The following is a 27,515-nucleotide window of genomic DNA, read 5'->3' as shown; positions in this document are numbered from 1 at the left end:
CCTTATCCTGTCTGAACTCCTGATCCTCAGAACCCAGGAACATGATAAAATGGTTGTTTGTTTATGCCTCTGAGGTTGGGGAGGTTGTTTCGTGCAATGGACAGCTGGAATGGGGTTTACGGTGGTACCTCTCTCCTAGAGTGGGAGGCAGGGAAGTGAGATGGGTAAGAGCAGAAAGAAGATCACAAGTCCCGTCGCCACCAATGACCAGCTATGAGCCTTTAGGCGAGATCCTGTATCTTTCTCTGTGCCTCAGTTTTCTCATCTTTAAAGGAGGATAAGAAAAGTACCCCTCGTGGTGTCACTGTGAGGTTTAAATATATGAATACATGAGAAAGCCTTCATAATAAGGTCTCAATAAAAGTTCTTAAGATGATTATATCTCTTTCATTTCTTCATTCAACAAACATTTCCTAAGCACTAACTCTGAGCCAGGAACTGTGCCAGGCATTTCACATTAAAAACTTAAATTCATCCTCCTCAGAGCCATCTGAAGTGGGTTCTATTATTCTTTCCACTTTTTTACAGAAGGGGAATCTGAGGCTCAGAAAGTAAGTAGTGCAATGGGAACTCAAAAACCTTGCCCTCCACCAGGCGACCACTCCATGAGCAGGCCTCCACGGGTACACGTGCCACTCAGCCCGAGAAGATGAGCGTCAAGGGGAATCAGCGTGTCCAGAGTGGCACTGCCATGTCATCAGCTCAACACTGTCCCCGTGTGGCAAACATGCTTCATCAGAAAAGGAACTCCAAACAGTCACTCACCCTTACTCAAATTAGATGACAATAAGCCACACAGAGCTACCATTTTCCACCTATCTGATTGGCTAAGAGGCAAAAAGAAAAAAAAATACAAAAGAAAGAAAAACAAAGAAAATGAAACCACAGGGCCTTGGCTGGGTGGGGATAAGCTGCCACCCTCCCCTACCTTCCTCAGGAGAGTGTGACTTGACCCAACCTCTACAGAAGGTGAGTCGACATCTATTCAGATCACAGTGCACATGTCCCCTGTCCCAGCAATCCACTTCTAGGGATTTATCCTCCAATTAGCCTGGCCCACGTGCAGCAGAACAGGTGTACCTGCTTACACCTGTTCCCTGCAGTCCTGTGCATGATCACAAAACGCTGGAAACATCCTAAATATCTAGAGGAGAGGCATTGTGAGGCAATCTCACGGCACTCAGTGCAACACCGCATGGCCGAGAAGCACCATGAGGAAGGATTTGACACAATGACGGGGCATCCCTGAGATGAATTGTTAAGTGAAAAAAGTAAGTTGCAGAACAGTGTGCATAGTTAGCCCCCACGTGGAGGGAAGGGAAAGAGTGAAAACACACATGTGTGTATGATTCATGAATTCACAACACCTACAGGTGACAAAACACTCTAGAAACCAGTAACAGTGATGGCTCTGGGTGGGGAGAGGTTAGACTGGGTGGAAAGAAAGGAGACTTACCTTTCTCTTTGGTTCCTTTTGAATTTTTAGCCATGGGAATATATTACCAAGTCAAGAAAAATTAAAATGAAATACTTAGGAGACATTTTGAAAACTGATCTTTAAATATTCTTAATAAGGATTTTAAATGGCTTTGATGTAAATTCCAAAATGAGGCATTTTTCAGAGAGTGCCTTGGAGAGACATCCTTTAGCTTAAGAAGTGAGCCTCCACCTTTAACGCCTGGGTGTGGTGCCCCAGCTGCCTGCCAAAGAGTGAGGGTCCAGCCCTGGAGTGAGGCCCTGCACACTGTCCCACAATCTGCTTCCTCCTGTCCACACAGGTCCCGCCCATCTCCACCTGCTGTGCAGGTCTAGTATTAAACTTCTGCTAAGACATGGTCCACACAGACTCAGGGGTGGTCCGTGCCTATGCTCACTGGGGTCCCTCGGTCCACCCCAAAGTGGAGAAGACAGAGTCCCCCAGCAAGTCACACCGACCTGGGTGTGTATCTAAGCTCTGTGTGCAGCTGGCGGCTTGACTTTGGACGAGTCACTAACCCACTGAGCCTCCCTTTCTGAAGCTGCAAAGGAGACAGAAGCAATAACTCCCCTTCCCAGGGATGGTAGAGGATGAAATGATATAAGGCATGTAAAGCCCTGGCACACAGTAGGGCTAAGTAATGCTCAAGCTCAATATCCTAACTCCATTCATTCTTTCATTTGCTCATCAATCCCCTTGACTCCCAATTGAATCTGTCCTTCAGCCTAGACACTCGTTCTCCAGGAGACCTTATCCACCATCTCTTCCCCAGTTGGAAGTCGCTCTTCCTCCTGTGACCCCATCTCCCTCCTGTGATCCCATCTGCCTCCTGTGATCCTATCTCCCCCATGTGACTCCCTCCCTTCCCTCCTCCCAAGCTCCGGCAGATACCTTGGACCATGGCCAATCTCTATTTCGTCTAAGTCCTATCACTGTATAGGCCACAAGAGGACAGCACTACCCAAGAAGCAGAAAGAGCCAGGCCAGAATTCAAGGCTGGAGAGAATACACACACCGGTCACAGCTGGGCAGCCCTACTGTGCACCGGACACCTTGCTGCGTGCCAGGCACCTGGCTGAGTACTCTGCATGCCTTCGCTCATGGGAGCCTTGAGGATTCACCATGAGAAAGGCACTACTATCGCCACCCTTCCATCATCCCCCATTTTATCTGCTTTATCGTATTTATTTTTTCACTTGGACTTTGGGTGCCAAGACCGGGGTTAAACATTCTCATTGATTCTGCAAACTGCATGTTGCACAATTGGATTTAATTGGATTTTGCTCTTGATGTTCTGCCCTTTCCCCTCCCCCTCCCACCCAAGCGTCTGCTCCTGTGAGTCTGTTCTCTGGGCTTGAATACGTGTGAATCCTTTAACGCGTGTAGGGATGTTCCGTAGTTTGTGAGGTTTTTTTCATTCATAGAAATGGGCCGGGTACGGTGGCTCATGCTTGTAATCCCAGCACTTTGAAGGGCTGAGGTGGGTGGATCACCTGAGGTCAGGAGTTAAAGATCAGCCATGCCAACATGGCGAAACCCCGTTTCTACTAAAAATACAAACGTTAGCTGGGCATGGTGGTGCATGCCTGTAATCCCAGCTACTCGGGAGGTTGAGGCAGGAGAATCGCTTGAACCCAGGAGGCAGAAGCTGCAGTGAGCCAAGATTGTGCTACTGCACTCCAGCCTGGGCGACAAAGTGAAACTCTGTCTCAAAAAAAAAAAAAAAAAAAAAAATTCACATAAATGATCTTGTGCTATAGATTTCCCCATCTTCAATTTTTTTCTCCCATGCACCTGGTGTTTTTTATTTTTACTTCTTGGTTTTCTTTTTTAATCTGGTGGTTTTTATTCATTTTTAAATTTATTTTTATTTATTTATTTATTTATTTTTAGATGGAGTCTTACTCTGTCGCCCAGGCTGGAGTGCAGTGCTGTGATCTTGGCTCACCGAAGCCTCAGTCTCCCAGATTCAAGCAGTTCTCCTGCCTCAGCCTCCCCAGTAGCTGGATAACAGGTGCACACCACAACACCTAGCTAATTTTTGTATTTTTAGTAGAAATTGGGTCTCATCATGCTGGCCAGGTTGGTCTTGAACTCCTGACCTCAAATGATCCATTTGCCTCGGCCTCCCAAAGTGCTGGGATCATAGGCATGAGCCACTGCACCTGGCCCTCATCTGGTATTTTTTAGGGGCCCCTGCAGTTTGCTTTTCCAGGCATTGACATGGATTCTCATCTACTGCTCACATCCTCAAACACCATCACAGTGACCTATGACCTCGAATGGGCTCCTTCTGGAACTGCAGGAGAAGTTCTCTGGGGTATACACCCAGGAGGAAAATGCCTGGGTCATCAGATACACTCTTTCTGAGGCTCCTAGGTACTAAACCAGTCCAAACACCCAGCAGCAGAACATGGAATTCCCATGGCCCACATCCTCATGAATACTTGGAAGTTCCTGACTCTACTATTTGCTAATCCAGGAAATGGAGGTAAAGGGTGTGCCTCACTGCTATTTAGCTCTTGTTTCTCTGACTACTACTGAGGTTGGGCATCTATTTGCACGCTTTTTTGCCTCATTTTACAGGTGAGGCGACTGAGGCTCAGGGCCCTAGGTCATAGGAGGTGGAGCCAAGGGCACAGCCAGGTCTGTGAGAGGCTGAGACTCTGCTCCGAGCCCTCACATTGGGGCGCCTCCTCCACATCAACAGTGATGCATTCATCATCCAACAGTTCATGTATGATTGATGGCACCGTCATGATCTTAGGGGACTGTGGTTGGGGTCAATGGCTTTGAAAAAACAGAAGAAATTCCTGCCCATTAATCCAATGACAAGCAAGAGGAGCCATTTGGGAGGCTGGACCTCACTGTTGGGCAGGGCAGGGCAAGTATTGGGGCATCAAGAGGGATCTGGGGATGGCTAAGCCCACCCATCAGGTTGGGTGGACACAAAGGAGGAAGTAGGAGCCACCAGAGCACCTGGCACTTGGCAGACAATCTATAGTTGTGGAATGAATGAAAGAAGGAAGGAAGGAGGCCGGGTGTGGTGGCTCACGCCTGTAATCCCAGCACTTTGGGAGGCCAAGGCGGGTGGATCACAAGGTCAGGAGTCCAAGCCCAGCCTGGTCTAGATGGTGAAACCCTGTCTGTACTAAAAATACAAAAATTAGCCAAGTGCAGTGGTGGGCACCTGTAATCCCAGCTACTCAGGAGGCTGAGGCAGGAGAATTGCTTGAACTCGGGGGCAGAGTTTGAAATGAGCCACAATAGAGCCACTGCACTCCAGCCTGGGTGACAGAGTGAGACTCTGTCTAAAAATAAATAAATAAGAAGAAGAAAGGAAGGAGTGCATTGAGGGTGCTCCCTCTGTCGAAGGCACAGTTCACTCCTGAGGCAGCCCAACAGAGAAGGGAGCACTTCACAGAAGAGTCAACTGAGGCACAGGGATTCAATCTCTTGTTTGAGGCCACACAGCTTAGGGTGGGAGGGTTTTAGGCTGCACATAGTATCAGTTTCTCATACTTTCTGTACTGCACTAAGAGGGCCTCCTGTCCCAAATAGCTCCCTATCACCCCATATCCCTGCCCCACTACCAGTGTGGCTCCCTTTCTTCAGACCAAGACACCATCGCATCTTGAGCCCTGTGGCCACTTGCAAAGTCCCCCTGTCCATCTTGTGTGCCTTCCCTTTCTCCTCCCCCAGTGACGCAGCCTTTTGAGTCTGGCTTCTTTCATTCCACACAATGCATTTGAGATGTGTCTGTATTTTGCATGTATCAATAATTCATTCCCTTGTATTGCTGAATAGTAGTCCATTGTTTAGTCATTCACCTGTTGGTGGACAGTTGATATGGTTCGGCTCTGTGTCCTCACTCAAACCTCATCTCAAATTGTAATCCCCATAATTCCCACATGTTGAGGGTGGTACCTGGCAGGAGGTGATTGGATTATGGAGGCAGTTTCCTCCATGCTATTCTCATGATAGTGAGCGAGTTCTCACAATATCTGATGCTTTTCCACTTCGCCTCCTTCACAGGCTCTTTCACCTGCTGCCATGTAAGACGTGCCTGCTTCCCCTGCTTCCCCCTTCCGCCATGATTGTGAGCTTCCTGAGGCCTCCCCAGCCACGCAGAGCTGTCAGTCAATTAAACCTCTTTACTTTATAAATCAGCCAATCTCAAGTAGTATCTTTATAGACTAATACAACAGTTATTTCCAGTTTTTGGTGATTATGAGAAAAGCTGCTATAATATTTGCATATAGGTTTTTTTTTTTTTAAAAGCACAAATTTCTGTTTCATTACTCTTTGTACTTAAGAGTAAGACAGCTGGGTCATTTTGTAAGAAATTGCCAAACTGTTTTTCTAAGTTCCAGTTGTTAGATACCCTCTCCAGGTATTATCAGTTGTTTTTCATGTTAGCCATTCTAACAGGTATGTAGTGGTAGCCCACTGTGGTTTTAATATGTTTCCCTGATGACCAATAACATTGAGTATCTTTTCATGTGTGTATTTGCCATCAATATCTGTTTTTGGGTGAAATGTCTTTTTAAACCTTTTGCCCATTTGTTATTGGATTATTTGTTCTTATTATTGAGTTGTGAAAGCACTGAATATATATTCTGGATATAAGTCTTATATCAGATATGACTTTTACAAATATCTTCACCTAATCTGTGGCTTGTCTTTTCATTTTCTTGATAGCATCATTTCAAGAGCAGAAGTTTTGAATTTTGATTAAGTCAAATTTATCTTATTTTCTTTTATTGTTTATGCTTTTTGTGTCGTATCTAAAAAAATCTTTGCCTAACTCAAGGTCACAAAAATTTCCCTTCTATGTTGCTGTCTGGAAGTTTTACTGTTTTAGGTTTTACACTTAGATTTATGGTAGATTTCAAGTTAATTCTTGTGTATGGTAGGGAGTGGAAATTGATTTTTTTCTAAACATATGGATGTAAAATGCAATTTCACTTCTAGAAAGTTATTCTACATATATTCTCCCACAAATGTACAGAATGGGTATGTATTGTAACCTTCATTTAAAGAGCAAAATGTTGGAAACAGCTCGTGCTCATCTCTTGAAGACTGGGTAAGGGGCTCTTCCCCCTTTGCTTCTTCACACACTCTCTTGCCTGCTGCTATGCAAGACTTGCCTGCTTCCCTTTCTGCCGTGATTGTAGATTTCCTGAGGTCTCCCCACTTATGAGGAACTTTGAGTCAATTAAAAGTCTTTCCTTTATAAATTACCCATCCCTGCAATTGGCGCATCTATGCAATGGTGAACCGTGAAGACACAGAGCTGGCATCCAGCCGGCAGCCATATACAACTGTAGGGGTATCCACTGCTTGGGTCCATCCCGATTAGCCAGACATCCAAAAAAAAACCAAAATGAAGCACTTTATGGAGTGACATAAGAAGATCTCTAAAGGGTATTGTTAAAGTAACAAAAGGACAGCGTGAAATAATGTGTGTGAAGTTTGTCATCATTGGGTAAAAAATTCCTATGTATGCATACAGTATCTCTGGGCAGATTCTCAAGAAATTGGTGACAGGGATTTTGCCTCGGGGAAGAGACCCGAACAGCCCCACCAGTCTGGAGGGCAGGGTTGGGAGACAGGCTTACTTTTACCTATGACCCCTTTTGTACCTTTGAAATTTTATGCTATGGATATGTACTATACATTCAGATAGTAAATACAAAAAGAAAATAAAACCAAAGAAGCCTTACTTTCCTGGGGCTTCCTGGTCCTCCTTCATGTTTCTTCTTAGCTATCATAGGACACAGCAGCTCTGCCAAGCCAGCTTGATAGACAATGCTTGTTTCTCAGATGGGGAAACTGAGGCTCTGAGCTGGGCTGACATTCCCAAGGTCACCTGGCCTGAACCCAGCTACTGCAGGTATCCCCCAGGGCCGGGGGGTTGAGAACCAGGGAAGAGGCCCTCAGTCCCGCCTCTCAGGGACTCAGAGGGAGTCATTTAAGCCACCACTCAGAGCCAAGTCCATCTGGAAGCTATCGCCACCCCAACCCTGGGCTGTGGAGGAGGGGAGGGCGGGGACCCCGGACTGTGAGTGCATCTGTTCCTCATCAAGGCTAATGCTCTGGACTGAGCGCCAGCCTTGGAAATCCCATTTCCCATCCAGGCCAGGCCACCCTCATACCAGCCACCCTCCCGACTGGGACCCGAACAACCCCACCATGCATGCAGAGAAATAGCCCAGAGAGCTGCAGGCGGCAGTGGGTTTCTAGTTCCAGTTGGCAAGTTCCTTTACCTCTCAAAGCTCCAGGTTCCCTGAAGCTCTCTGCACACTCAGTACAGCCTCCAATGAGCAACATCTGATATCTCCCAACATCCCTCCTAGTCTCTTTATTATTATGCTGGCTGGAGGTGCCCAAATAATACCAACAGCTAATGTGCCCGGCACCCTTTCCAGCACTAAGCATATATCAACTTATCTGAACTTTACAGCAGCCATCTGGGCTACGTGCTCTTACTAGCTTGGCTTTTCTGATGACCCAGCTTTTATGCTCAGAGATATCAAGTAATTTATCCAAAGTCACACAGCCAGCAGGGAACGCAGCCAGGATTTGAACCAGGGCACAATGCTGCAAAGCCGTCGCTGCAAAGCACTCCTCCATGCACCCAAACCTCTTCCTCGTCGATCGCTGATTCTTGCGGGTGCCTGTGATGATGTCCACTGACATGAGGATAAACACTGATCTCAGCCAGAGTTGACCAATTGAAAGACAAGCATCTACTGCACGACTGTGAGAGGAGTCTCGACCCTCTGGCCACCTGGAACTGATCGGAACAAGAAAACAAGAGAGGCAAGGAGGCTGGGGACTGCCAGGATGGAAGAGAGAGGGCAACAGGCATCCTCCCACGTGGGGGCTGGAGTCTAGAATAGCCTGCGGGAGAGGTGGGGATTGACAGGACCCCACATATAAGGAGCACATGCTGCCCGTCAGTCTCATGTCCAGAAACATGCCTTAGAGAAACGTGCCCTGTGCGCAAAGAGACACTGAGAAGGACTTTCCCTGAAGCCCTGTTAGAAGGAATCTGGCTGCAGCCCAGCTGTCCGTCAGAGGCAATTGGCTGTACTGACAGTGGCCCAGCCACACAGTGGAAAACGATGCAGCAATGACAAAGCTTGATATAGGGCTCACTCATTGTGCCAACAGGGCTCCGTCCAGAACCCACTGTGCAGCGGACAAAAGAAGCTACAGAGCAGTGTCCACAGTGCAGCCATGGGTGGGAGCAGAGCCATGAGTGAATGGACGGGACACAACCTAACTCTTTGCCTTATATCCTTCTAGAACTTTTTTCACAGAATTAATCATTGCGGTATCAAAAGAAGAAAGAGAACAGGCATGCCATGCCGTGCCTGGCACATGATAGGGGCTCCGTGTTTTCAGTCTCTGCTGACTGTTTGGTGCTGGGTACAGCTGTGAAGAGGGATGTCACGGTCCTCATTTCTGGACTGTGCCTCCCCAGGCCTGACTGAGAGCAACTTTGAGGGAAGTGGCAGGAGAGGTGCAGGGAAGCTGGGGCAAGGGAACAGTGGGAGTCTGGGGGTTGAAGTCTTACCGTGGATTCACTGAGTGTTTACGATGGCTCAGGCGCCATTCTAAGTAGGATGTCTTCCAATATCAGCCCCTTTTACAGATGGAGAAACTGAAACCCAGAGGACTTAACTCATAAATAGTAAATAGCAAAATCAGGCTGCAACCCCAAGCCGTCTGACATCAAAGCCCACACTCCTAATCACTATTTCCATCCAGCCCTGAGGAGTGGCCAATGGACTGCCCACCTCACCTTCCACCCACAAACCTCCTGCCCCAGTCTGAATGCTGGCCTGGGGGCCTGAAGACCGACTGGTGACCCACTTGTGCTTCTGCTCCTCCGTCACTTCCAATGTGGGATGACAGCAGCCAGCAGAGGGTGGCCACTCAGCCAAGGGGGCCGGGAGTGATTAGGGCCAACCCAAGTCTTCCGGACAGAGGCACCTTCTACATTTTCATCAACCAGAGCATAGAAAGACCAGCTCAAGTTGCTGTTCTCCAGTAGGACTGGGCTGGACTGGAGTAGAGAAAAGGGCATCCCATCAGGAAAGGGGAGAGAAGTGGTGTGGGGACGGGGCAGGAGCTAGGATGAGATAGGGAGGCAGGAGGAATGCAGAGGGCCCCTGGGTCCTGAAGACCAGTCCTCCTGGAAGCAGCAGATAGGCCTGGGGTTTCGTCTCCTTCCTGCCTGCTTCCTCCTCTCTCCAGGCTTTCAAAAATATCTACCCTAGTAGACATGTAGGCTCAGGGACTATTTCAGGTCCTGTCTTCTCCTACTGATGGAAACTTTCTTTTTCAGGGGAGTAAAACTGGGGTCCCTGCAGAAAGGTATCTGGGTGAGGAGCACTGGAAGGCTAGAGCAGAGAGGGCCTGGGTGCATCCCACGGAGGGAGGTCCAGTCCCATTTCCCACCCCCACTCCAGGCAGAACATCGGTGGGGGAGATGAACGCTGATCCCCAACACTGACAGGGAGGTGACCAGATGGGAAGCAACCAAAGGGACCTCAGAACTGTAAACCAAAAATAAAATTCCAAGCCCCCTAACTGACTGAATGGACCCCCCTCTCAGCCAAGGGGACCCAACAAACCCTGAAAATCTAGTTCAGGCCATGATGGAAAGTGGGGATCAGGCTTGCCTCATACCCTCCTCCCTTAGGAATTCAGGCACAGTTGACCAACATTAACATGAAAACAGAGAACTTGGCAGGTTGTGGTGGCTCATGCCTGGAAGGCCAAGACAGGCGGATCAGACTCACGGGCTCCTGTGAGTCTGTTCTCTGGGCTTGAATATGCGTGAATCCTTGTAAGGCATGTAGGGATGTTCTGTAGTTTGTGAGGTTTTTTCATTCATAGAAATGGGCTGGGCATGGTGGCTCACGCTTTTAATCCCAGCACTTTGAGGGCTGAGGCGGGTGGATCACCTGAGGTCGGGAGTTCAAGACCAGCCTGGCCAACATGGTGAAACCCCATCTCTACTAAAAATACAAAAATTAGCCAGGTGTGGTGGCGGGTACCTGTAATCCCAGCTACTCAGGAGGCTGGGGCAGGAAAATCACTGAAACCCGGAAGGCAGAAGCTGCATAGAGCCGAGATCCACCACTGTACTCCAGCCTGGGAGACACAGCAAGACTCTGTCTCAAAAAAAAAAAAAAAAAAAAAAAAAAAGAGAGAGAGAGAGAGAGCTTAAGACTGACAAAGCAGACTCTTTGTAGCAATAATATACCAAATTCCTCATACAGCATCACACAACAGATAGCAGGACCTGAAAGACATTGACGTATTTTACCCCAACATATATTTCTTTGACATATTTTTGAAATGACCCTGCAAATCTGTCTCTTGTGGAGAAAATCTTCATCCTGTAGAGAATCCTTTTCCCTTTCCAGGTCTTTTCCTGATGCAGGAGAGATTAAGGAAGAGTCTGGGACCTTTACCTCTATTCTCTCTGAAGCCTGCTACCTGCAGACTTCATTTGCACAATAAGAACTTTGGTCTCCAAAACCCCTTATCTCAACGCAGACATTCCTTTCAATTGATTCCAGGTCTTTAGATAAAAACTCTTTCAACTAATTGCCGATCAGAAAATCTTTGAATTCACCTATAACCTGGAAGCCGCCCCCTTTTCAAGTTGTCCCGCCTTTCCCAACAAAACCAATGTACACCTTACATGGATTGACTGATGTCTGCCTGTAACTTCTGTATCCATAAAATGTATGAAATCAAGCTAGAACCCAACCACCTTGGGCACATGTTCTCAGGACCTCTTTGGGCTGTGTCACAAGTCTTGATCACTTATATTTGGCTTAGAATATACCTCTTTAAACAGGGTCTCTCTCTGTCCCCCAGGCTGTAGTGCAGTGGCGCAATCACAGCTCACTACAGCCTCAACCTCCCTGGGCTCAAGTAAGGACTACAGGTATGTGCCACCATACCTGGCTAATTTTTGTATTTTTTTGTAGAGATCAGGTTTCACTGTGTTGCCCAGGCTGGTCTTGAACCCCTGGGCGATCCTCTAACCTCTGCCTCCCAAGATGCTGAGATGACAGGCATGAGCCACTGCACCCAGCCACCAATCTGCATTTTGAATACTAATAGCAACACTGGCAATAGCAATAGAATGGCAAAACAACAGTAATGATGGTAATTCCCAGCAGCCACTGAGACCAGGCAGTGTGCATTTAATCTTCACCATAAGCCTGGAACTGGGCCATCCTCATTTCACGGGTGAGGAAACTGAGGTACAGGGATGCTGAATAATTTGCCTAAGGACAGACAGCTGGAATATGGTGGCACCAGACCAGCTCCCTCCTCAAACAGAGGAGGAAAGGGAAGCCCAGAGCGGAGCAATGGTCAGCTCCAGGTCACACAATGAGTGAGAGGCCAGGCAGGGGCTGTGAGGGCGTTGACTCTCAGGGTCGGAGGCCTCCTCACAAGACTGTCTCCCCTCCTCCTTGGAATACCTTCCTTGCGCCCCCCAGAGCTGGCATCCAGATGAGTCTTTTCAGAGGATCCTCTACCCCTCCCACCATTGCCCACCAAAACTTGCCACTTGTCCCAGCCCGCTCGCTCTGCAGCCTCATCCCTCCCCTCCCCGTCCTCACTCCACTCCAGCCGCACTGCTCTCCTTTCTGTTCCTGAACATGACAAGCTCCTTCCAGCCTCAGGGCCTTAGCACTTGCACTTTGCCCTTGCTGTTCCCTCTGCCAGGAACAACCTGCCCCAGATCTTCATGTGGCTCATTCGTTTGCTGCAATGCTTTCAGCTCCGTGTCAGAGAGGTTTCCTCCGACCTCGAGATGCCCAGCACCACCTCCTCCCTTCACCCACCGCAGCATCCTGACCTCCTGTCTTCATGTCACTCATCCTTCACCAAACTCCTTTTGAATATTTACTTGTCTGTGTGTTTATTGCCCATTTTCTCCTGCTAGAGTCACAGCCCCTGGAGGTCCAGATTTCTATCTACTTTGTTCACTGCTGTGTCCTCAGCCTATGAATAATGCTGGACATATAATGGAATAAAGCTCCAAGCCCTGATGAAAGGCTGTGCTGGAAGGAAGCTGAGCTCAAGAACATGCCCTTTGGAGAATGTCCTCCGACGCGTCATGGGCCTCTGTATTCTTGTCTGTAAAATGGGACTGACATCAGTAGTGCCTTGATTGCTGGGCCATGGCAAGGATTAAATGAGATCAGGCCTAGAAAGCAACCAGTTCGCAGCTGGTGAGTGGTAAGTGCTCTTGAATATTGGCAGAGTCTCCTATTATTACTGCTGTTATTATTGTTATTAATCTCTTACCCTGCCTACAGGCTTGATGTGATCCTGATCATGGGCTGCTCTCTGGGGGTCAAGGCAGGAGGATTGAAAGACAATCTGGCTCCAACACCACAGTGTGGCTGCCGTTGGCTCTTCAGGCCTCCTCACCTCCCACCCTCTGCCTTCACTGGTGCCCACATGGAATGCCCTCCCAGGCTGACCGTCTGCAGACTTTTACAGGTGCCCCCGAAGCAGTGCATGTGGGTAACGTTAGTAAGCCCAAGAGGCACCATGCACCAAACACCAAAGAGGTTTTTTCCTTACTCACCAAAAGCCCAACATGGGTGCCCCTGGTGAGTGGGCAGCTCTAGTGTGCAATGATTTCAGGACTCAAGCTCCTGGTGTCTTGTGGCTCTGCCATCTTCCACTGTGGTGTGCATCAAGCCCACCAAAGGGGAAGGAGTGCAGTGGATTGGAACTCAGGCACGGTGCCACTCCTGACTGCAAGGGAGGCTGTGGAATATGGCCTAGCCATATGCCAGGAGGAAATGGCAGTGGGTTCACTCATGGCTGGATGGTTCCTGCTTCAGTTGGGAGCAGATTTTCTCCCTGGGATTCTGGGACTGTCAGGGAAGGGTTCACAGAGAAAGCACTCTGGGTGTTGCTGCTGGTCAAAGGGCCACCATGAGGCAGGCACTTGGTCCACTCTTTCTTGAAGACTGGGTCCTTGAAGTGGGTCCTTCCGCCCGCAGTTTTAGAGATGCAGGTGCAGAGAGGTGAGGTGACATGGCGAGGCTGCCCACTCACTGGCATGATGGAGACGGCTTTGAATTCAGGTCTGTCTGGCTCAAGAATTCATGCAGGGAAAGTGTCTTGGGGGCACAGAATGGTACATAGAAAGGACATTGTGCACACTGGCATTTAATGCAGTTTTTATTACTTGTCCTTTATTCCCAGGAAGATCCCCTAGTTAGACAGTTCACTGAATTATCCTCCCCTTGCATTCCAAATAAAAATCCTGGAGGATAAATGAGTCAATATCTTCATGTTCCTGGAAATGACGGAAGAAACTTTAAGCCAAGAACAAGGAATTTATTGCCTCCACTGATTCAGAGGTATATGGAGTATAGCCACCACTTCCCAACTCTACTAACTTTTGTGCTGGAGAACCACCCTACCCACTCGAAGCCTACATAGTAAGGGTGGCCACTGGAGTTGTCAATTGGCACATCCCACCTCTGCTGGCCACCACAGTCCATTCCAGAATAAGAGCATGACCCCATTAGAACCAATATGATACCTTCCCAGGAATTTTATGGGGACCTGCGACAGAGAGTTGTATTAGTCAGGAATGCTTTCAGCTACAAGTAACAAGGAATTTAACGCAGTGGCTTAAACATCGGATGTTTGTTTTTCTCTTAGGAAGAGGTCTGACGTTAGGAGTCCAGCAACTTAACAATGTCCGGGCTAAAAAATAGTGATGATTTTTTTTCCTCGGCCTTTCCTCCTGGTTGCAAGATGGTCTGTGCTTCAAATATCATGTCTGTGATCAAGGCAACATGGGAAGGGGCAGCTCCAGCCACAACTGCTCCTGTTGTCTGAGGAGCAAAAGCTCTCCCTCACCACAAACTTCAGCTTATGTCTCATTGAGCAGAAATGTGTCCTGTGGCCACCCAGCTCTAGGAGGGTCAGAAAGGTGGACATTTTGCTGCACAGCCTTTATAGCAGGAAGAGGCTGATGGGAATGGGTGCCAGATTAGCCAACCTCAAAGGCCTGCAGTGAAGCATTGTTTTTCCCTCTGGACTTGGTCTTTTGTGGGGAGGGGAGGGGAGGGGAGGCTGGCATGGCAGGTAGCCATCTTGTCACTTTGACTTGAGAGCCTCTTTAAGAATGGAGCAGTTCTAGTGATAGTGTTTGAGACCCTAGATCCAGTCATGCCTGAAGGCTGTTACTTTTTGATGTATCTGTTACATGTTTCCTATTAACTAATCCATATTGTCCCCTTTGCCAGGTATGGGAATGCTATAATTCCCATCGTTTCCCAGCTTGTTACCTTTGCTTTCCGGCAGCCTTATGACAACTCTGTATGGCCAGCCCAGAAGTTTACTACTTTCACTTTCCATGCTTGCCTCTGATTATTGTTTCTAAAGCTCTCTTATCTATTTCTCTCTTTTCTTTTCTGCCTGCTTTAAATCTGCTGTTATTAAGCTGCTGAGATAAGGCTCACTGTTTATGTATTACTAATTCAAGGCTACTTGGAGATTTTATTTTTCTTATACAGTTCAGTCAGTTCTAGATGAAATAAATGGAAACATTATAAGTTCATTTGACACTGAACGAAAAAAATTGGAAAAGGCTTTTTTTAAAATTTAATTTCATTTATTTCTTTTATTTATTCTTTATTTATTTATTTTTTGTTTTAGACAGGGCCTTGCTTTGCCACCCAGGCTGGAATGCAGTGGCACAATCACAGCTCACAGCAAACTCAACCTCCTGGGCTCAAGTGATCCTACCTCAGCCTCCCAAGTAGTCAGGACCACAGGTGCACACCACCACACCCAGCCAATTTTTTAAAATTTTTATAGAGACAGAGTCTCACTATGTTCCCCATACTGGTCTCAAATTCCTGGTCTCAAGAGAGCCACCCACCTCGGCATCCCAAAGGGCTGGGATTACAGGCAGGAGCCGTCATGCCCAGCCAGGCTTTTTTTTTTTTTTTTTTTTTTTTTTTTTTTAATCTTTAAATCTTTTTTTAAATCTTTTTTTTTTTAACTTCCATAAAGACCACTTTGCCCAAAATTTTGGTCCACAGCTTTCCTTAGATTACTCATCAGATGTCTGGGTTATTTCCAGTTGAGAAAAGTTTATGATATGGGGAAACATGTTTCTAAAATTATAGAATGGTTTTATCTATAAAATGCTAACATCTGACAAACAGCTCAGGATTTCTTGCTTTTTCCAGTTTTGGATTCACAGACAAGTGAGTGTCCTTCCCTTTGTTGTCACTTTTCAGCCTAGCCTTCTAAGCCCCAGGAGACACAGGGACACTCATGTTCCTTTATATTCTCAGGGCCCAGGGGTTGGAGCCCCCTACTCAGAGTTGTTGGATCCTTTGGGCTATGTCTGCTAGGGTGCCTGGAGTTGTGGAATCCTTCTGATGGGCTGCCAACCTGTTGCGTGGCATTTTTTGACCATGAGGGGCCCAGGGTTGCAGTGTCACCCTGATGGATAAACTGTTTGAGGCTCAGAGGGATATTTTCCAGCACCTACTGCTTCTTGATCCCTTTATCCCTTTTGTTGACTACATATTTGCTGTCTGTGCCTCATTAGCAACACATGTCACCCTACGCTCACATGCTTTGAAGTTTACACTTAGCATTTTCCTTCTGGTCTTGATTTTTGTTCCTTGGGTGGTTTAATTTGGCATCTCTCTGGGTGATGTTAGAGGCCAAAAGCCTCCCAAGATCTAGTGTTACTGAGAAAAAAAATAATTTTGTCTAATTCAGAAGTTATCTGAAGGTCAATTCAAATTATGAACTTGAAAATGTTTACTTATGAAACAAGGTAGAAAGGGACCAGTAGGTAGGGGAGAGAGAGAGATGTAAATAAAGTTATAGGCCAGGTGCAGTGGCTTACACCTGTAATCCCAGCACTTTGGGAGTCCGAGACAGGTAGATCCCAAGGTCAAGAGATCGAGACCATCCTGGCTAACAGGGTGAAACCATGTCTCTACTAAAAATACAAAAAATTAGTCGGGCATGGTGACGGGTGCCTATAGTCCCAGGTACTCGGGAGGCTGAGGCAGGAGAATGGTGTGAACCCAGGAGGTGGAGCTTGCAGTGAGCCGAGATGGCACCACTGCACTCCAGCCTGGGCAAGAGAACAAGACTCTGTCTCAAAAAAAAGAAAAGAAAAGAAAATTATAAATATGAAGATGTATTTATGGTAAGGAAGGTTATAAAGAAAAGAGAATAATTTTATATGAAAAAGAGGCTTAAGTGATAAATTTTACTTATACGATAAATTTTTGTTCTAAAGTAAAATGACTGATTGTTTAGCAAAGAAGGAAGCTCAGGACAAGTCAGAGTCCAAGCATGTCATAGATGGTTTGTGTAAGTCACAATGGGGAATTTATGAAAGGAATTTTGTATGAGATTAAATTGGTTATAAAAAAAATTATTTATAATAATCTGTCTAAAAATTGGTCCCTTACATCAAAACAAGGTTTTCTTAAGATATTGATATGAAGAAAATGTGGCACATATACACCATGGAATACTATACAGCCATAAAAAAGGATGAGTTTGTCTCCTTTGTAGGGACATGGGTGCAGCTGGAAACCATCATTCTCAGCAAACTATCGCAAGAACAGAAAACCAAACACCACATGTTCTCACTCATAGGTGGGAATTGAACAATGAGATCACTTGGACACAGGAAGGGGAATATCACACACCAGGGCCTATTGTGGGGAGGGGGAAGGGGGGAGGAATAGCATTAGGAAATATACCTAATGTAAATGATGAATTAATGAGTGCAGCACACCAACATGGCACATGTATACATATGTAACAAACCTGCACATCGTGCACATGTACCCTACAACTTAAAGTGTAGTAAAAAAAAAAAAAAGATATTACCGAACTATTCATCATATAAAGCTGGTTAAATAATTTATAATAAACATCTCCACCAGAAAAAAAAAGATATTGATATGCTCCTTAAATAAATTATAGAAAATCTTACCTTTAATTTTATAACCTGTTTCTTTTTAAAACTTCTCAGAATCATATCTCAGAAGTTCAACTGTTGCTGTGCTGTTAAAAAAACAGCTTTCAGTTGTTTCTCCCTTTGAGAATGCTTGAGATAATAACTCTCTCCTTTAATTTTTGTGTCAGCTTCTGTAACTCTCCCCGCTCTGGTTCTAACTGTTGTTATGGCCAAATGCTAAAATGTTGCATCTTGGAGGTCTAGAAAAGCAATGTTTTCCTCTAGTATAACTGCATTCTGTACACTGGCTTTTCTTGATATGTCTAAATTTTCGATGCAATCAGAAAACTTCTCGTGCTGTTCCTAGGAGTCATGTATTCCCCTGCTATATTCATAACCTTGAAAACAGTCCTCCTGTGTCTGATTAAATTCAAGCACTTTTTTCATTAAGTTTGACTTCCCAGTTATCTAAATGAGCTTTCCATAAGTAAAAATAGTCACACTGCAGTAGGTCTTTTTTGCTTTTTTAGTAGATGGCTTAAAAAACTGAGATTTTACGTATTATCAAGAAAATTTCTATGCTGTCTTTATTAGGTTTTTGATTGCTAAAGAAACTGAGATTTTAAAAGGGTTAAGGTTTTTACAACCATGTAACCTTCTGTATTGCCTTTAAAGTATTTTGATGATCACTTTGGGTAAATGAGTAACTGCTATTTTACCATGACCTGTGCTTCTGTTTTGATCAAATGTTTTGAGCCTTTTAACATCTTTAACAAACGTCTTCAAAATCAAAATCCTAAATTAAGTCTCTGACTTAGTCATATTGCTGGGGCTTATTAAAGCCGCAAAAATTAAGCACTGCAAGGTTGTAAGTCTTTACAGCTTCCAGTCAGACCATGAACTCCAGGATCACCACCTCCAGCCTGATAATTACATATATTGGAAGAACATCAATTAAAGGACTCACTCTTTCCCCCTCGAAAGCATCCTTATCTGGTGTTATTAACTAATCCTTGTGCTGTTAAGTTACAGGGCTCTGACTTCTGGGTCCAATATCTCATCTAAAGAAGGCACTGACTGTGAGGCACAGTGGCTCATGCCTATAATGCTAGCACTTTGGGAGGCTGAGACAGACAGATCACTTGAGGTCAGGAGTTTGAGACCAGCCTGGCCAATATGGCGAAACCCTATCTCTACTAAAACTACAAAAATCAGCCAGGTGTGGTGGTACGTGCACATCTGTAATCCCAGCTGCTTGGGTGGCTGAGACATGAGAATTGCTTAAAGCTGGTAGGTGGAGGTTGCAGTGAGCCAGGATCTCACCACTGCAGTACAGCCTGGGTGACAGTGAGACTCTTTTCCCCAAAAAAAGAAGGCACTGACTCTTGCCAGTATCTGATACCAAGCTCAAGTTGACCAAAGTCTCATCTTTAGACCTGGACAAAAGTGACAATCAAAATAAACTGCTTTCATAAGACACAGAGGCAGTCCTGTATTCAAAAGCATTAAGACTCATTTAATAATTTTGCCTTTATCTGAAATAATATAATTTATTCTATGCCTTGATACTAAATAATTTAAATGCTTAGCTACCTGTGAACTTCCTTTCCTGTCACCCTCAAAATTAGGCAGGGCTTATGACATTTTGTTTAAAATGTTAACTCCTTATGTTTTGTTTTACCTCCAAAATTTGAAACTATTCAATTCCTCCATGCCCAGGGATTATCACATGAGATTGAAAGGGCCAGTTTTGAGGAATAAAATTAGTTCAGACCCTCCAAATCAAGGACAGGCACACAGATCCCTAAACAGCTAAACATAATGCTTGAGTTTGTATAGCTAATTGCCACAAGCCAAGATTATGGTAGCTCTTGCATAGAGTTTATAAATAAGCCAATTTTATAACCTTGCCTTTTGGCTTTTGATTTTTGGCTCTTATGTTGCTTAAAAGAGGCTTTAAGATTAATGAGTGCCTGCTTACCTCCATTCCCATCCGGCCTAGAACATTTAATTGGCTATAAGTCTTTTGACTCTAAGTTCCTTGACCATAAGGGTTCCACCAAGGGAGGTAATGGACCAGGGCAAGTAGCACACCACCCCAGCATTGATATGGGACACAATAAAAGCTTAGCCCGCAATACTGCCTCTGGCACCTTGACAAAATGGGAGACCATAAGCTAATAAATAAATAAATAAATATCCTAAGCCACCCAACAGAACAGACCTCCTCTTGGCAAAAGGAAATAATAATTTTTTTAAAATCCTGAAAAAACTGGTTCTGGCCATGATGGGAAGTGGGGCTGGGAGGTCAAACATACCTCGCTATACAATTCTCCTTTTGGAATCCAGGCACAACTGACCAGCATTAACATTAAAACAGAGATCATAAGACTGATAGAATAGACACTTTATGGCAAGAAGATATCAAATTATAAAGAGGATCTAAGACCATGCCTGGCAAGGATTAAATCTCCACCTTAAGGTGTTTGTTCAGTATACATGTGTCAGGACCATCTTCATAAATATTCTCTCCTGTTCAACCAGGAGACTTCATGCTATTGAAACCTTGGAAGGAGGGATCCCCTACAGATCAGCTTTCCCCAAAATAGAAAGAACCCTACCATGTGCTTCCAGGCACTCCTGCTACACTTAAACTTAAGGGATTACACAGTTGGGTACATTTATCCCAAGTTAAACCTGTCTCTCATGAAGTCCCACAGGCATCTGGTACAGGGATCACCATTCCAGAATACTCCTGTGAGCCAATAGTGGATCTACAGCTTCTCTTCCAGAAAAAGCCATCCAGTGGATAAGTGATGCTGTGAAAACGAGACCACTGGTTTTAATGTCGAGCTCGCTCTATTATAGAGTTGGAGAATATCTGTTTGCAAAATGGGTACAAACTTTGTCAACCCTGGGCTTACCTTGGCATATCCAATCAGCTAATTTCAGTACGGAAAATAAGTACCCTCCTTTTTCCAAAAGGACACACACCACTCTTTCTTCCCTTCCTCCACTGAAACCAAGAAATTCCTTTTTCAGTTAATCCCAAATAACTTAATATCATCCCTACCTTAGGCTATACCACACATAATGTACTCGGTTGACAGGTATCCAAATTCAGGTGTCAGGCAAAGTACCCTTATACCTTGGAAGGCATAATGGTAATGAACACTAGGCTCTGATTTCATTTTCTTGTCCAAATTCCTATCTAAGGGGTCTGGGGAGTCGTGCCCTACAAACCGTAAATTCTCCTCAGATAGGTTTTATTTAACCCTATATATTGTGACTTACTTTCCAACCTGACTCTGGCATAATGTTATGAGACAAGGAAGAAAATTAAAATATTTTACCCTAAAACATGTTTCTTTGCTATATTTTGAAATGGTCCTGCAAAGCTGTCCTTTGTGGGGGGAAATGTGCACCTGTAAAGAATCTCTATTAACATAGCTAGATCTTTTTCTTCCAGGCCCTTTCAATCCTAAAGAGGTTAAGTAAGAGTCTACCACCTTTTTAAAGGTCTAAATAGGAAACATTTGTCATCTACTGTCTCTAAGGGCAGCTACTATGAGACTTCAAAAGAACCTTGGTCTCCACAATCTTTTATCTTAACCTAAACATTTCCTTTCTATTGATCCCAGGTCTTTAGACAAACTCAACCAATTGTCAACCAGAAAATGTTTAAGTTTACCTATAGCCTAGAAGCCTCCCCTTCCCCCCACCGCTTTGAGTTGTCCCGCCTTTCTGAACCAAATCAATGTACTTTATTGATTGATGTCTCATGCCTCCCTAAAATGTATAAAATCAAGCTGCGCCCTGACCACCCTGGGCACATGTTCTCAGGACCTCCTGAGGGCTGTGTCGCAGGCCATGGTCACTCATATTTGGCTCAGAATAAGTCTTCAAATATTTCACAGAGTTCGACTCTTTTCGTCAACAGTAACCCCCCGCAAACCAACATCTATAATATCGGATGGCTGCCACCCCAACAATAATCAGACTCTCCTTTCAACTGACCAAATGTGGATGGGATGGCAAAATGAATCTCTACGGTTAGGTGACTATCCTTCCCTGTCAGGATGGTTATGGGCATGTGGGTCTCATAGTTGGCCATACTCACCTTACAATTGGACTGGATGATGCACGTGGGGTCATCCCTATCTTCTAGGATGTATCCTTACACATCTAGATTCCCTCTCCACCAATTGGGAAGTAGTCAAGGTCTGTGGTAGGCAACAGAAACGAACTTCTTGGTGGTTATATCCTGTGGCCATATTCTGTCTTTAAGCAGCATCTACAGACATTGAATCACAAGTGGGAGTGCTAGCAAAACATACTGCTGTGGCTTTCAACGACACTCATCTGGTGATCACGCTTCTGACAGAAGAAACATCCCGAGTAAGACAAATGTCCTTGCAAAACCATATGGCTTTAGACATTTTAACAGCAGCCCTGGGGAAACCTGTGCATTGATCAAGACTGAATGCTGTGTCTATATTCCTGGTCACTCTCATAATATATCTCAGGCCATGAACTCCCTAGAGACTCATACCTCAGCAATTGACTCCCTGTCATAACAGCACAGTTTCGCCAGCTCCCCAGCACTTGGAAGGTATTCCTTTTTAGCATGCTTGGTGTTGTCACACTTATTGCTATTGGTTATTGTGCTTTTTACTTCTGTTGCACTTATTGCATGGGATTACGGAGATAAAATAGTCCGGTAGCTTATCCGCCCCTACACTTACTAAACCAAATCATTGGGATTTCATTCAATGAAGAGTTTCCCTGGCTCCCTAGAAGGCTCTCTGCAAACTCTTATGAGAGAACGCTCTCCCAAAGGTCAACAACATCCACTGTCAGCAGGAAGAAGTTACAGAAAAATGACCTTCCCCTTTCATCTCCCCTTAAAATTAAGGGTTCTCTCTTTAGTAGAGGGGGGATTATGTTTGGGAAACAGGAGCATAGGAGAGCTAGGGTGACACCACTTTAAAATCAACTCTATCTTAAAACTAGCAAGACACATTCCTTGCTAATCACCACCCACAGTCATAAGATGTTTATGGCTAAGGAAGCTGCTCAATAATGCCTGCAAGGGTAAACTCTTACGACAGCAAAATGCCCAGATATTCCAATATCACATAACAATTTATGCTTTCAAAATAATTATTGTCATGCTCTGATGTACTTACTAAAATGCCAAGGATAACTTTCTTTAAGTCAACAGTGATGGATTTTGTCACACTGTCAGTCCATCTACAAATAGACATAACTTAGCTTTTATATAGATAAGACTCCTACATTAGAAGAGTTTAAAACAAAGACAGTGCATTCTTCCTCTTGCTTTCTGAGGACATTCTTCTCTGTAACTGAGTAGCTTTCAATAAACTATCTTTTCTCAGTGCAACCTGCGACTCGCCTTGAATTCTTTCCTGTGCAAGATCCATGAAACCCTATCTTGGGGTCTGGATGGAGACTCCTTTTCTTTTACTTTTTCTTTCTTTTTTTTTTTTTTTTTTTGAGATCGGGTCTTGCTGGAGTGTGGAGTGCAGTGGTGCCATCTCGGCTTACTGCAACCTCTGCCTCCCAGACTCAAGCGATTCTCATGCCTCAGCCTCCTGAGTAGCTGGGATTACAGGCATGCACCACCATGCTAGGCGAATTTTTGTATTTTTAGTAGAGCCAAGGTTTCACCCTGTTGGCCAGGCTGATCTCCAACTCCTGGTCTCATGCGATTGGCTTGCTTCAGCCTCCCAAAGTGCTGGTATTACAGGCGTGAGCCACTGCACGCAGTCACTATGCCTAATTTCAAGAGGAAAGGCCCTGGAAGGAGGAGAGACCTGGAAGTCTTGGAGAGCACTAGGGATTTGAATTTACATTTACATGTTGGTACTCTCCAGAAAACTTGGAAGGATGAGTACATTTTTGAGAAAAAGGTAGCAGGGAGAACCAAGAAGCAATAAGAAAGGTCACAGGTCACATTTAAGACCATCATGATGTGAAAGAGGAACCCCTGGTTATGGGGTCCTCGCCATGTGATACTGACAGGTGCCATCTCATTCAATCTTCACAATGACTTTGAGGGGTGCATATTTAATCCCCCATTGTACTGAGGAGAAAACTAAGGCTCAGCAACTTGCCTAAGCTTCCCAGCCAGTAGCTAGTTGAGCAAAGGAAAATGCTGGGTGGAACTCTATCAGTCTTGCCGTCTAACAGACCACCTCCAAAATTTAGTGGCTTAAAACAACATTTATTTCTCACATCTCTGCAGGCCAATAGGACTTTCCTTCTGGTCTGCACCAGTTTGGCTGGGCTAGATAGATGGTCTGGGATGGCCTCACTCACAAATTTGGTGGATGGTTTAATATCAGCTGGGATGACAGGATGACTTGGCCAAGTGTGTCATCATCCCTCAGGCTAGAAAGGACTCATTCACATGGTGGTCTCAGGGTCCCAGGTGCAGCAAGAGAGCTAGCCCCAGAGCACAAGCCCTTTTCAAGCCTCTGCTTGAAAATGTTCCATTGGCCAAAGCAAGTCACATGGCCCAAGTCAGCATTAAGGGAGTGAAGAAGTGAACTTTGCCTCTTGATAGGGAGAACTGCAGAGTCACATTGCAAAGAAGCATGCTTACAGGGGTGGGTAGCATCTGTGGTCAGTTTTGCAATCCTACCACAAAAAACAAAACCTGTTGTCCAACAATAGGGAATTCGTAAAGAAAATCCCAGCAACACCCCAATAGAGGCTTTCAGCTTATGCCACCTTGAAACATGCATATATAGAGCAATATTCTGCACAGAAAAATAGTTCCATAATATACTGTTAAGTAGGAAAAGCAGGCTGTATAATTACATGTATGATTTCACAGCCATCAGATTGGAACAAAGGTAAAGCATGAACATCTCAAGGGGTGGCAGGGGTGCGGAGCAATGGAGACCCCCTCACCCTACTGGAATTAACTCGGCAGAGAGACTTGGAGCATAATTTGGCAACTGCCTCAGGCTGGCAGCACATATATTCCATGACCCAGGAGGAGCATGCCTCGTTTAGCTCCCCAGAGGAACCCTTGCTTATAAGCACAAGTGTTCCCATATAAGATAGTAATAGCAGTATTGTCGAGAATAACAAGATAACTGAATTAATTTAAATATCCATCTGCCAAAAACTGGATAAATAAAGAGTGTTATAATTATATAATGCAATGCTGCACAGCAGTGAAAAGAAAATGTCCTTGGTCACAAGATCTATATGTGTCATTTATATCAATCTGGAAAATATAATATAAGCAGGACACTGCATTCAGTATAATAGTATATACTTAAGTTTTGAGAACACAAAAATATTATACATTATTTATATACCTAGATGTGAACCTATAGGCAGGGAGGGACAGAAGATGAAACCAAGAAGGAGTTATAAGGAATACTGACATTACCTGTAATATTTCATTGTTTTAACAATCGAAGACAAATATGCAAAATGTTAACATGTGCCCACTTGGAGTGATGATGGTATGGGGGTGTATTATGTTGTCCTGTGCACTTGTCTGATTTTTTTTTTTTTTTTGAGACATAGTTTTCCTCTGTCTCCCAGGCTGGAGTCAACGGCATGATCTTGGCTCACTGCATCCTCCGCCTCCTAGGCTCAAGTGATTCTTGTGTCTCAGCCTTCCGAGTGGCTGGGATTACAGGCGTGTGCCACCAAGCCTGGCTAATTTTTGCATTTTGAATAGAGACAGGGTTGCACCATGTTGTCCAGACTGGTCTCAAACTCCTGGCCTCAACAGATCCACCTGCTTTGGCCTCCCAAAGTGCTGGGATTACAGGTGTGAGCCACCGCACCCGGCCAACATAACTTCCAACTGGAAGTCAGGAGGTTTCAGTATTTTTTTTTTAAGAGACAGGGTTTTGCCACGTTGGCCAGAATGGTCTCGAACTCCTGAGCTCAAGTGATCCTCCCACCTCGGGCTCCCAAGGTGCTGGGATTCCAAGCATGAGTCACCGTGCCCGGCTCTCTAAACTTTTTACCAAAAGAAAAATTCCAAATAAGTAAAAGAAAATAAAAAATCGTTGAGACAATATTCCTTTGTTGACTTTTTTTTTTTTTTTTTTTTGGCTAGAAACTCTACCAAAAAAAATATGCATCTATATGCAGAGGAAAATTATTTGGGGGAAAAAACTCCAAAATGTTAGCTATGGTTTCTGCCTCTGGCTGGTGAGAGCACAGGCAACATTTATTTTCACTTTCTTGCCAATATGTATTTTCTGGCTTTTCTATGAGGGACATGTTGTGCTCGTTTGATGAAAACAAAACAAAGAGGGGCCTGTTGGTTTTCTGGGTCACAGGGTCCTCTGGACCTTTATGGGGTCCCAGTTTCCAAAATAGATCTGCCCTCTGACCTGGCAGGCTTAGTCTTCATATCCTGGAGGGAGTACCAGACGTGGGTTCAGAGGCAACCGAGCTCCCCAGGCCTGAGAAAGGACAGGCATGGCTGGTGGCCCAGACTGGGCACAGCCAAGAGAATGCATGTCCTCCACCCTCATCCCCTCAGCCTCTGAGGCGGCAGAGCCAGGACACTGTCATGGTTCAGAGGAGAAACGGAGGCCAAGGAAGACACCCCAGGAAGAGACAGCATTACCAAGAGAAGCAGCAGCCATGTCCCAGGCCAGTCTTGGTCGGACTGGGTGTTGATACACTGGGTGACTAGGGACTAATCCCAGTGTGTTTCTGGGCCAATTTCTCCAGCAGCCCTGATGGAAATTATCCTACTTCCTCCTGCACCTTTAGCTCTCACAGGTTCTGAAGGACATTTTTATGCAAAGAGATGCTGGGTCTTTCCAATAATCGCAAAGATAATAATAAGAGCTGCCAACTATCAAGCACTTACATGCTAAACACTTAAATGGCATTTTCTCATCCGACCCTCCTATGGCCAATTGTATTTTCTAAAAATGGCCATAACAGGGCGGGCGCGGTGGCTCACACCTATAACCGCAGCACTTTGGGAGGCCGAGGCAAGTGGATCACTTGAGGTCAGGAGTTCAAGACCAGACTGGCCAACAGAGTGAAACCCTGTCTCTATTAAAAATATAAAAATTAGACAGACTTGGTGGTGTGCACCTGTAATTCCAACTACTCGGGAGGCTGAGGCAGGGGGATCGCTTGAACCCAGGAGGCAAAGGTTACGATGAGCTGAGATCACGCCACTGCACTCCAGCCTGGGCAACAGAGGGAGACTCTTTCTCAAAAATAAATAAATAAATAAATAAATATTTAAAAATAAACTAAATAAATAAATAAAAATGGCCACAACACTATCCCCCATCCTACATCTTCTTCTGAAACCTTGCTCCTCCTCATCAAGAGGTAGAGTCTGTTCTTCCTCCCCTAAAACTTGAGTGGGACTTTGTGGCTGCTTCTCTGACCAGATACAGAGGACTTGGCCCTGCATGATCCATGAGGCTAGGTCATAAAGATCACCTACTTTCTGCCTAAATCTCTCCCCTGAGATGCTTGCTCTGGGAAGCAGCCACCATGCTGTGAGGAAGCCCTAGCCACATGAAGAGGCCATATGCAGTTGTCCTGGCTGAGTGCCCCAGCTGAGGTTTCAGATATATGAGTGGATGAGTTTCAGATGCAAACCCCAGCCTGCAAGCTGCTCCAGCTGACACAGAATGGAGCACAGTTGAGCTTTTCTCAGGGAACTTGGCCACAATTGCAGATTTGTGAATAAAGTAGATGTTGCCACTGCTTTAAACCACTGGATGTGGGGATACTTTGTTACACAGTACCAGTAACTGGAAGACCCCACCACCACCACCTTCCCAGTGAGGGATTATTCTCCTCATGTTATAGGTGAGGAAACTGAGTCTCATCTACTGAAGGGAAGTCAAGATTGAGCACCAGATATGTGGGGTGTGACCTCAAAACCCAGCCTAGGCCCCTTGTGATCCAGCAATTCTGTTGCGGCTCTGGGTTTGGGTTGGTAGAAAGTGGAGGCAGGGCAGTCAACAAACAGGCTGT

Source organism: Theropithecus gelada, chromosome 10, assembly GCF_003255815.1.
Source record: "Theropithecus gelada isolate Dixy chromosome 10, Tgel_1.0, whole genome shotgun sequence".
In the NCBI taxonomy this organism is placed as follows: Eukaryota; Metazoa; Chordata; class Mammalia; order Primates; family Cercopithecidae; genus Theropithecus; species Theropithecus gelada.
The sequence above is the reverse complement of the archived record's forward strand: the minus strand, read 5'-3'. Positions refer to the sequence as shown.